Here is a 10492-nt window from a genome sequence, read left to right as displayed (position 1 = left end):
AGTGCGTCCGCGTGTGTGTGTGTGTGTGTGTGTGTGTGTGTGTGTGTGTGTGTGTGAGAGTGTGTGTGTGTGTGTGTGTGTGTGTGTGTGTGTGTGTGGGAAAAGAGCCGTTTCCCTGAGGCTTTAGAAGAATATCGGATTCAATCTGTTCAGCTTTATCTGAGGCACAGAGCTTTAGTTTCTATCTCCATCCATTCTAGTCGCTTTAAAGTTGAGCTGGGCATTTATACTAGTTAGAAGAGCAGTGAAACTCTAATGAAAACATTCTTATTAGTGATTAAACATCACTATTTTCTACTGCTCACACTCTAGAGTTACTTCACTAAGTGACCAGATGCACGGTTTTTACCTGCTTGACAACAATCATATATTCCTATTATTTTCTTCTCTGAAATTTCTGCAAATAACACACAATTTAACTGCTTTATACAAACTTGTGATTGTTTTTCTTCTAATATTTTAATACTGGAATGACAATTATATTTTCCTTCTATATACATACTATATACAAGTTTGGGGTCAGTACTTTTTTTTTTTTAATAAAAGTGACATATAATTTCATTCATCAGGGATGCGTTAAATTGATCAAAAGTGAAGTAATTTATAATGTTACAAAATATTTATATTTCAAATAAGCTATTCTTTTGAACGTTCTATTCATCTGTGAATCCTGAAAGATAAACTGCATCTCGGTTTCCACACAAATATTGTGCAGCACGACTGTTTTGAACATTGATAATAATCAGAAATGTTTCTTGAGCAGCAGATCAGCATATTATACTGATTTCTGAAGATCATGTGACACTGAAGACTGGAGGAATGATGCTGAAAATACAGCTGCACATCACAGAAATACATTACAGTTTAACACATATTCACACAGAAAACAGCTGTTTTAAATTATAATAATGTTTTTGATCAAATAAATTTGGCCTTGGTGAGCAGAAGAGACTTCTTTCAGAAACATTAAAACATCTTACCAACCTCAAACTTTTGAATGGAAGTGTGCAAAATATAAAGTTTTACAAATAAAATCAAGCCGTGTTGTGTTTTATCACAGAATCAAAGGCTAAAACCTGAACTCAGCTCAACATTAACACTGAGATTGACTCTGATTGACTGCAGATCTCGTCTGATTAACTCTTTTTCTCTCTTGTACAATGTTCCAGCACAATGATGAACCTTTAATGACATAAACATGCATTCAAACGTCATCTTCCACACTCTTCTGCTCATCTCAAACGTGATGCACCTCTGAAGCACACGAGAGATAATGAAATACAGGCAGCAGCGCTCTGAACTGATCTTGTGAACGCTCTGAAAGCCTGATTTATTCACACAGATCTGTTAAAGAATCAAGCAAGCAGACATCTGAAGCGTGTCGCTCCTGGACGCCTTTGAAAACTTGACAAGTTTGGAACATCGATTTTAGTCCACTTGCAGAACAAACAGAGACGAGTGTTTACATCACTGATCAAAGTGTGTGCTACATACACACACACACACACACACAAATACAGTTACATACAGCATGATCTGAGATCTTCCAAAGAGCATCTTGAGCTTCAGTGAAGAACATCTGACCATCTTTGCACATCTAACTATTTTTTTTACATTTATCAGTACTTGATTACATTCTCACAATGTTACGCGAAAACGTTCATTCTCAGGAACGTCCTTATAATGTTATTTGTACTAAGTTTTTTTGTAACCTTTACATAACGCAATAATAGAAAACTGGACCTTTAGGTGTTCTTAGAATGTTAAAAATAAACATTCACATAAAGTTATATTTTGGGTAAAACAATGTTTCAGAAACTTTTCTTTGTCACCTTGAAATAATGTTACATAATCAAGAGAACAAAAGTGAACATTTTGACATTCTTACAACATTAAAACATAATCATTCAAATATCATATTTTGACTGAAAATAAAGTTAGTATAACATTGTAAGAAGCGTTTTTCTAACCTTTAAATAACGTTGATAATGACATTTTAGAAACATTTAAAAACAATGTTCTCAAAACATTTATATAACCTAAATTTGTTACCTGGGTTTTTTTTAGCTTGAAAGATGTGGTCAGCATTTGGAATAAAGATACTTCAAACATTCTTCTTTTGAAGAAAAAAAGAAAGAAAGAAAAGCATGGGGGGATAATTACATAATTTAATTAATTAGTTTGTATGTATACATTTCCAGGTTAATTATTTCATTTATTTTGATTGCCATACCATCATCTATGGCTATTTTAATGGCAAGATTAATGTATTTAAAAAGAAACAGTAGTATCATACAGTTGTAATGAAACAAAGCAATTCATTTCCAGGTTAAATGGGAGAAAGCCAAGATCTGTGTCAGATGTCTGGACGCTGTATTTCACCTTGACTTACAGCGGGATTTGTGATTACACTTTTATACATCAGCGGTACCTGCTGCGTGCTGCTGTATCAAAGGAACAGTTCATTTACTCACTGTCACGATCATTCAAAGCTGTGTGACTCTCTGCTGTGGATCACAAATGAAGAGATTGTGAGAAATGCACAAGTTGCTTTTTCCCCAAGCAATTAAAATGAATGTTAACTCAAACTTTTAAGCTTAAAAGCACCATTAAGTACAAGTCTTCTGAAGACATGATAGCAGAACTAATATGAAAATCTTGATTGATGAGTGTCCATGAGAGAAATACCAATGTCTGATTTGTGAATGAATCACTTTACAATCTCCTTTATTAACATTATGCATCTGCATTACTTAACATGAACTAACAAATACTTCTACAGCATTTAATCTCAGTAATGGCAATGTCAACATGCTGTACATTTTTTTAAATTAAAAGTTGTTTCTATTAACAGTTTTTATTGATTAACATTAACAGATTAATATATTCTGTGATAAAAATACACAACAGTTGAAAAGTTTGGGGTCTTTATTTGTTGTTATTGAAAGAAATTAATACTTTTATTCAGCAAGGATGCATTCAACTGATCAAAAATGACAAGCGCAAGAGACTTGAATCACTGAATCAAAGACAATGAATCATTCTTTTGAGACGGATCTTTTCAATGAATCAGTTCCACAAAAGCAGTCTGAATGATTTGTTCATGAATCAGATTACTCACCGATTCGATCTGTTCACAGCAGTTAAGATTATGTGAATAATGCTTATCATATGACTTCACAAGACTTGAAATAAAGACAAAAGTGTGTTTATTGCTAACTAAAATAAATCTGAAATATTAAAAAAATACTGAAATAAAGCTGAAATAAAATATCAGATGCAAAACAAACTTGAAAAGATTACAAAAGACAAGTGCAACTAACTGAAATAGTACTAGAAATTACTCAAATGAAAACTGGGGAGAAAAAAATAAATAAAATTGAATATAAAAAAGCACACATAATGACTAAAACTGAAGATATAAAAAATAAAAGCTAATTTAAAATAAATATTATTCATTAAATAAGCTAAATTGACTAATTTTGTTTCTTACACACATGTATTCTGACCACAAACACAGAAACACAAGAAAAAGTCGACTTCAAAACATGTCAGCGTAAATCTCTCTCGTAAGGGTGTAGGGGGCTTCATAAGTTTTAAACAGACTTCAGATACAACACTAAAGCATCGAAAGCAAGACATAAAGGGAATTAGATTCAGTGAGTTGTGAAGTCTTGAGCTGTGCTTGAGTTCGTTCTAGATTTGTTCAGTTTAGTGGCATAGAACCAGCTCTAAACCTGCTGTAAGCCGTGTGTGTGTGTGTGTGTGTGTGTGTCTCCAGCCGTCCATCCAGAGCGGATCAATAGACTCTGTGAGCGTGGGACAGTGTGTCACTGGTCTGCAGTCAGTGCCGCCCGCTCGCCGCCCTCCATCACTGTCTGTCAGCGGAGCAGAATGAGCTGTCTGAGAGCAGATCGATGGCACAACACACACTTCCTCTGTCAGAAATCACACACTGATACATTACACACACAAACAGCAGCGCTCCGCCGCGTCAAACGCCCAGATGAAAAATGATGTTTGGGCGGCAGAGAGCTTGTTTTGGGCGGTTTGGCATGTAGTCTGAACAGAGAGACAGGACCTGTACAGGATCTTTGAAATAACAGCTCAGATGTGACATACAGTGACATTAAAAAACTCTAAACTTTGCCTCCAGTTCACACAGAATCTAGTGCTGTCAAACGATTAATCGCGATTAATCGCATCCAAAATAAAAGTTTTTGTGCACACAATATATGGGTGTGTACTGTGTATATTTATTATGTATACAGTATATAAACACACACACATGCATGTATATATTTAAGAAAAATATGTTATGTTTATGTATTAAATGTATTTATATACCATATCAAATATAATAATATAAATATATAAATGCATATACATGTAAATATTTTCAAAATATATACTGTATGTGTGTGAATTTATATATACATGATAAACAAACACAGTGCACGTGCATTTATTATGTAAACAAAAAAGTTTATTTTGAATGCGATTAATCGCGATTAATCATTTGAAACCTGAAATATGATTGACATCACAACCCGGAGCTCATTAACATATCTCCACCCACATTTACATATTGGCGAGTTTCTAAATGTCTACATTTCTGTAGTTTCATGCGCTCTATGACCAATAACAATAACGTCATCTGGAACAAATTTTCTGTGAGTTCATGTAGTTTTGTTGGTGGTTTTCGTGGATGAGGCGCCACACAGCCTTTTCATGTTGGTATCTGTCTACTGTAACTAGAGTCTACAAAATGACTAATGAATTAGAACCAAAATACTGTAGAAATAAATTAGACACATGACCTCTGAAGTCAGCATCTAAAGATACGAAAAGAAGGCTCGATTTGGGGACAAAATCGAATTTTTCAGATAAAAGTTGTGATTGCAATTTTAAATATGATTTATTATTAAATAAAATATTTAACAAAATAAAAAAAAAATATATATAACAATTGTTATATTTCACTCATTTCATACAGAAAAGAGTATTTGACAAATATATATATAATTTATTTTATAGTACAACTGTAAAATTGCATCGCAAAACATTTGAAAATGTATTTTCTTTTTTTTTAAACATTAAACCATTGAGCTTTTATTTTATTTTGGTCTGTTTATAAACACCTTTCATTACAAGTTCATGAAGATTTTGTTTCGTTTCGTGTGTTTTCAAATGCATGTTATAAGCGACTCAAACACAAGTATTTACTGTGAACCGAGACACTTTGAGAGACTGAAAACACTGGAAGATGAGCTGCTCGCGTGTAAACGAACACAGTGCCGCACTCCACTAAGAAACAGTGCAAATATTTATGTAATTAAGTTGATAAGTCTCATTATTTCACTATGTCATCTATACATGATTATACTTTTTATATTAAAAAAAATACATTTATACTGCATAAATAAACAGGTGTTTACCTGCCGTCTGAGACCCATCAGACCCACCGGTTGAGATTCACTGGATTAAAGACCACAGTAGCTCCGTTTCAGCACAGAGGTCTGAGTGATTTATATGCACACACACACACACACACACTTACTTTTAGACACACTTTATGAAAGACTTCAAAGAAAGTTCATGAGGAAATTCAACATAATGGGCGGCCGTGGGGCAGATTGGAACGCCGCACAGATCAGTGTGGAGTGACATTAGTGGCAGCCTCATTAATTTACTGCCAAAGAGGTTAGAGACTCGAGCTTAGTGCTGGTCCACCTGCGTTCTTCACACACGCAGAGTCACAGTGTGTGTGTGTGTGTGTGTGTGTGTGTGTGTGTGTAAAATCAGTTGCAATCTGTCTGAGAGCTCGGAGACCAGCAGTACCACAGTATTAGCTCTAGACCCTGGTCTTCACACACACACACACACACACACACACACGCACACACACACACACGTGCACACACACACACACATTAAAGGTAGAATATAATTGATCATTTACCCTTGTGGTATTTTAAATCTGACTGACTTCAGAGGACACAAGAGTAGATGTTTAGCAGAATGTCTGAGCTTCCATACAAGGAAAATATATGGTGATATATGTCAAGCTCCAAAACAGACAAAGACAGTATTAGCTCAAGACCCTGGTCTTCACACACACACACACACACGTGCGCACACACACGCACACGCACACACACACACACGTGCACACACGCACACACATTAAAGGTAGGATATAATTGATCATTTACCCTTGTGGTATTTTAAATCTGACTGACTTCAGAGGACACAAGAGTAGATGTTTAGCAGAATGTCTGAGCTTCCATACAAGGAAAATATATGGTGATATATGTCAAGCTCCAAAACAGACAAAGAAAAAAAAAAAGGAAATACACCATAAAACATCATAATAGAATAGAGTGCACAAGTCAAATTAACTATTAAGTCTTCCGATGGCACAAAACTGAGAGGATCAGAAGTTTTTATTGATTATAACACTGGTTTCTTTTTTTTTATTTATTGGTTATTTCATTGATTTACTGTAAATATTTCCCTTCACCAAAGCTCTCAAATCTCATGCATATTCAAATTGCGATGTAACAGACGTAGCAACAGATTTTCTTCTGTCAAGTATATTCAAGTAAAACTAATTAAGAAACAAATGTAGGGCAGGACTTGGTTATATCCACCTGTTGCTGATTGGATGTTGAGATGTGGGCGTTGCTCTCAAAAATGGAGGCGGGGCTAAATGCACGTTTGCAGTGGATTACGAAAGGGGTGGAGTTTAGGTGGACTCAATGATTGGTCCTCCATACAACAGCAGAGAGAAGTCTGTCACTTCACCAGATGATCCGGTTATGACATTTTGATTAAACATTATGAGGTCAAAACTATTTTAAAAACATAAAACACTGTAAACATTGACCGATAATCGTTTTTTACCGATACTTGTTTCAAAGTATTTGTTTACATTTGAAAATGTAAGACTTCGTCCATTGCTAATATTATTCTTATTGCTGCTGCTGTTGCTGTGATTTTAATGTTGTGATATAAACATTTTATTTAAAGTTCTGCATATTGGTTATTTGACACATAAACATGCAAATAATTGGCATTGATATCGGTTTTACCAAAAAAACAAAAATAAATCAGCTGATTTCTAGAAAAGTACTCATGGATGAACCAACAACATGCATTTAATAAATAAAAGAGCCAATGTTGATCATCCTTACTGACGTCATGTGTGTTTAAACGTGCCATTTTTGAACTGAACACATGCAGGGATAAGATCTGAGCGCTCAGGAGTGAGATTTACAGGACTTTAATTTGGGTCTGTTCCTCACACAGAGCATCACATGACTTCAGGAGACTTGGAAGATAATGCATGAGTCATACGGACAACTGTTATGGCGCTTTCCAGTCATTTATGGCGCTTGACGTTCATGGCCACTGAACTGCAAAGAGACCGAGCATACAAGTTTGGACCGACATGAGGGTGAGATTTAGATTATTGGCTGAAGGATTCCTCGAATGCGTCTAATGAACACATAACTGAATGATAAGTATCTACTCCTGACAGATCTGGCGATCGTCTTCGGCAGTCGTTCAGCTCTGAATCTCTAGAATAGCGCGGCACACTCACTCTGCCAGCGAGCAGCGCTGGGGTTTGGTGGGGCGCCAGATATGCACATGCTCATAACCTGGAAAGCGGAGGCCCGTGGAGCGAAGCATGGCGGCTCAGCATCGGCCGCTCTCTCCAGACTCATTCACAGCTTGTTTCTGCTGTTCTCTCCAGCCTGTCAGAAAAACGAGTGTTTAACCCTAACGCAGTGAGAGGATGACCTCTGATCCCCCCCGCTGCACCGTTGGCATACTGACCGGCGCAGACTCGGCCGGCCCGGCTGTCGGGAACAGGTGTCACAGGCTCAGAGTTCCCTCGGCACCAGCAGTCGAGCACAATGGTTCCTGCTGCTGTAGGATGAGTTATACACATGGATCCATTCCCGGACTCACACACACGTCAATCCTGCCAAACACACTCAGTGTGTGTGTGTGTGTGTGTGTGTGTGAATGGTACATTAAAGGAATGTTCAGGGTTCAATACCTACAATACAAAACTTAAAATCAATCGACAACAAACAAATAGCCTTAATATTTATGACAAAACACTACAGGCATTTTTGTTGTTGTTTTGTTTTGTTTTTCATGCACTGGTCAATTTTGAGATTTTGGGCTACTTTACCCTTCATAGTATGTTGTTTCAGACTAAGTGGAAAGAAAACACTTTTTTTAGTGTTTATTTAATTGCCATAAAAATCTATTTTATTATTATTATTATTATTGTTGTTGTTGTTGTTGTTTCCTGGATGTTCACCGTGTTTTCTGATTTATTTCATGTGATAAAAATAGAAATTCAAAATCCCTTCTGTAAAAACCTTTAATTTTAATGTCAACAAAAAAAATTGCTTTATCCAATGTTCAGATTTTTGCTCTGGAAATGTATGCAAATTTAATGTAGATTTAATTAGATAATGCCTCATTTGGATACTTAAACATAACATTTCAGAAAGCTTGCACCACACAAAAAAAGCTTGCAATTGTTTATGTAATCAATCAGCTGGGGAAGTATAGTGATATCTAGAGTTTTTTATTATTATTATTTATTTTTTTACCCTATTCACCGGAGGAGTCTTGCCTAAATGTGACCTACTGTAATGACAATTACATTCATAGTCAATGATGGAGAAAAGAGGAGGAAAGCATCAGCACATTTAGATGCAGTGTTCATGTGTGCGAACCACTGGCTGCAGCTCCAACATAAACACACACACACACACACACACACACACACACACGCACACACACACACACACACACACTCCATATGTCTTTCTGTCATCCTCTCATGGGCATCAGCATCAATCTAGAACACTTAAAGAAATTAATTTAAAGAAAAAGACAAACTGCCGTCTGCTTTAAAAACTATTTCTGATAGTCAAACTCATCTATTGAGGTTTAAACAAGAAACTTCACAAACACACTACTCTTTAAAGGTTTGGGGTCCGTAAGATTTATTTATTTGTTTTTAGAATTAATACTTTTATTCATGAAGGATGCATTAAATTGATCAAATGTCACAATAACAAAAAAACATTTATAATGTGACAAAAAATTATATTTCAATATAAAAATATATTTCAATAAATGCTGTTCTTTCGAACTTTCCATTCATCTGTGAATCCTGAAAAAATTAAATGTATCAGAGTTTCCACAAAAATATTGTGCAGCACAACAGTTTTCAACATTGATAATAATCAGAAATGTTTGTTGAGCAGCAGATCAGCATATTATACTGATTTCTGAAGATCATGTGACACTGAAGACTGGAGGAATGATGCTGAAAATACAGCTGCGCATCCCAGAAATACATTACACTTTAACATATATTCACATAGAAAACAGCTGTTTTAAACCGTAATAATATTTTAAAATATTACAGCTTTTGCTGCACTTTTAGTCAAATAAATGCAGCCTTGGTGAGCAGAAGAGACTTCTTTAAAAAACATTTAAAAAAAGAAAATCGTACCAACCCCAACTCATACTGAACAGTAGTGTACTTCAATAATAATATATTTTTTATTCAATTTAGCCATCAAATTCACATTCAGTCCTACAAAACAACCACAATTCCTGATGAATAAAACATCCAACTCCACACTGAATATCCATCTTCTCTTGTAATTCTATTGCCTTACAGAAGTCTCGTGGGACTGAACTAGATGAGCAGCTTTACGACACGGATGCTCCTCTTCATCAGGCTGTTGAGGATCTCAGATGGTTTGAGGAGCAGTTATCAGCTCCACTTCATGTTCACTTATCAAGCGCCCTTTTCTATTTTGTCAGCAACCAAATGAAATATGCGGAAATGTGTTTGCCTTCCACAAACCCCCGTCTCTCTCTTTCTCTCTCTCTCTCTCTCTCTCTCTCCAGCCGAATCCCTCGAATCCTCCTACACAGCTCAGATCAATTTGTCTTCAAGACACAAATCCATATTTTTTTCATCCCAGGTATCACACACACACACTCGCGCTGATTCAGCTTTACAGGCAGACTCATGCTGACCTCGGAGCCCCACACCTCTGCTTCACTCGCTCTTTCATCATAGCACAGTGAAAGTGTTCAAGCGTCTCTCTCTCGGTCTGAGTGTCCGCCGTCTGCATTTCTCTTCCCTGAGCAGCGGCTCTCAGCGCTGGGAGAGGACGTTTCCCTCGAGCTCTTAGTGGATCAATACTACACAGGACTTAAATTAGACCTCCAGTCAGACAAATCCACCTCAGCTGCCTTGAGTCCAACCCACAATCCCCTGAAAATGTACTTATTTTTTTTCCCACTAAGTTAAGCAATAAGTGCAGGAAATGAGAAGGAAAAGAGCAGCTGTCTTTACTGTTTCTAATCTTTTTTTTTTTCTCGTCAAAGACGCCGTCCACAGTCTCCTCACACACACACACACACACACACACACACACAC

The sequence above is a fragment of the Sinocyclocheilus grahami genome, unplaced genomic scaffold (assembly GCF_001515645.1).
Source record: "Sinocyclocheilus grahami isolate Dianchi unplaced genomic scaffold, SAMN03320097.WGS_v1.1 scaffold559.1, whole genome shotgun sequence".
NCBI lineage: Eukaryota > Metazoa > Chordata > Actinopteri > Cypriniformes > Cyprinidae > Sinocyclocheilus > Sinocyclocheilus grahami.
This window is presented reverse-complemented; position numbering follows the sequence as displayed.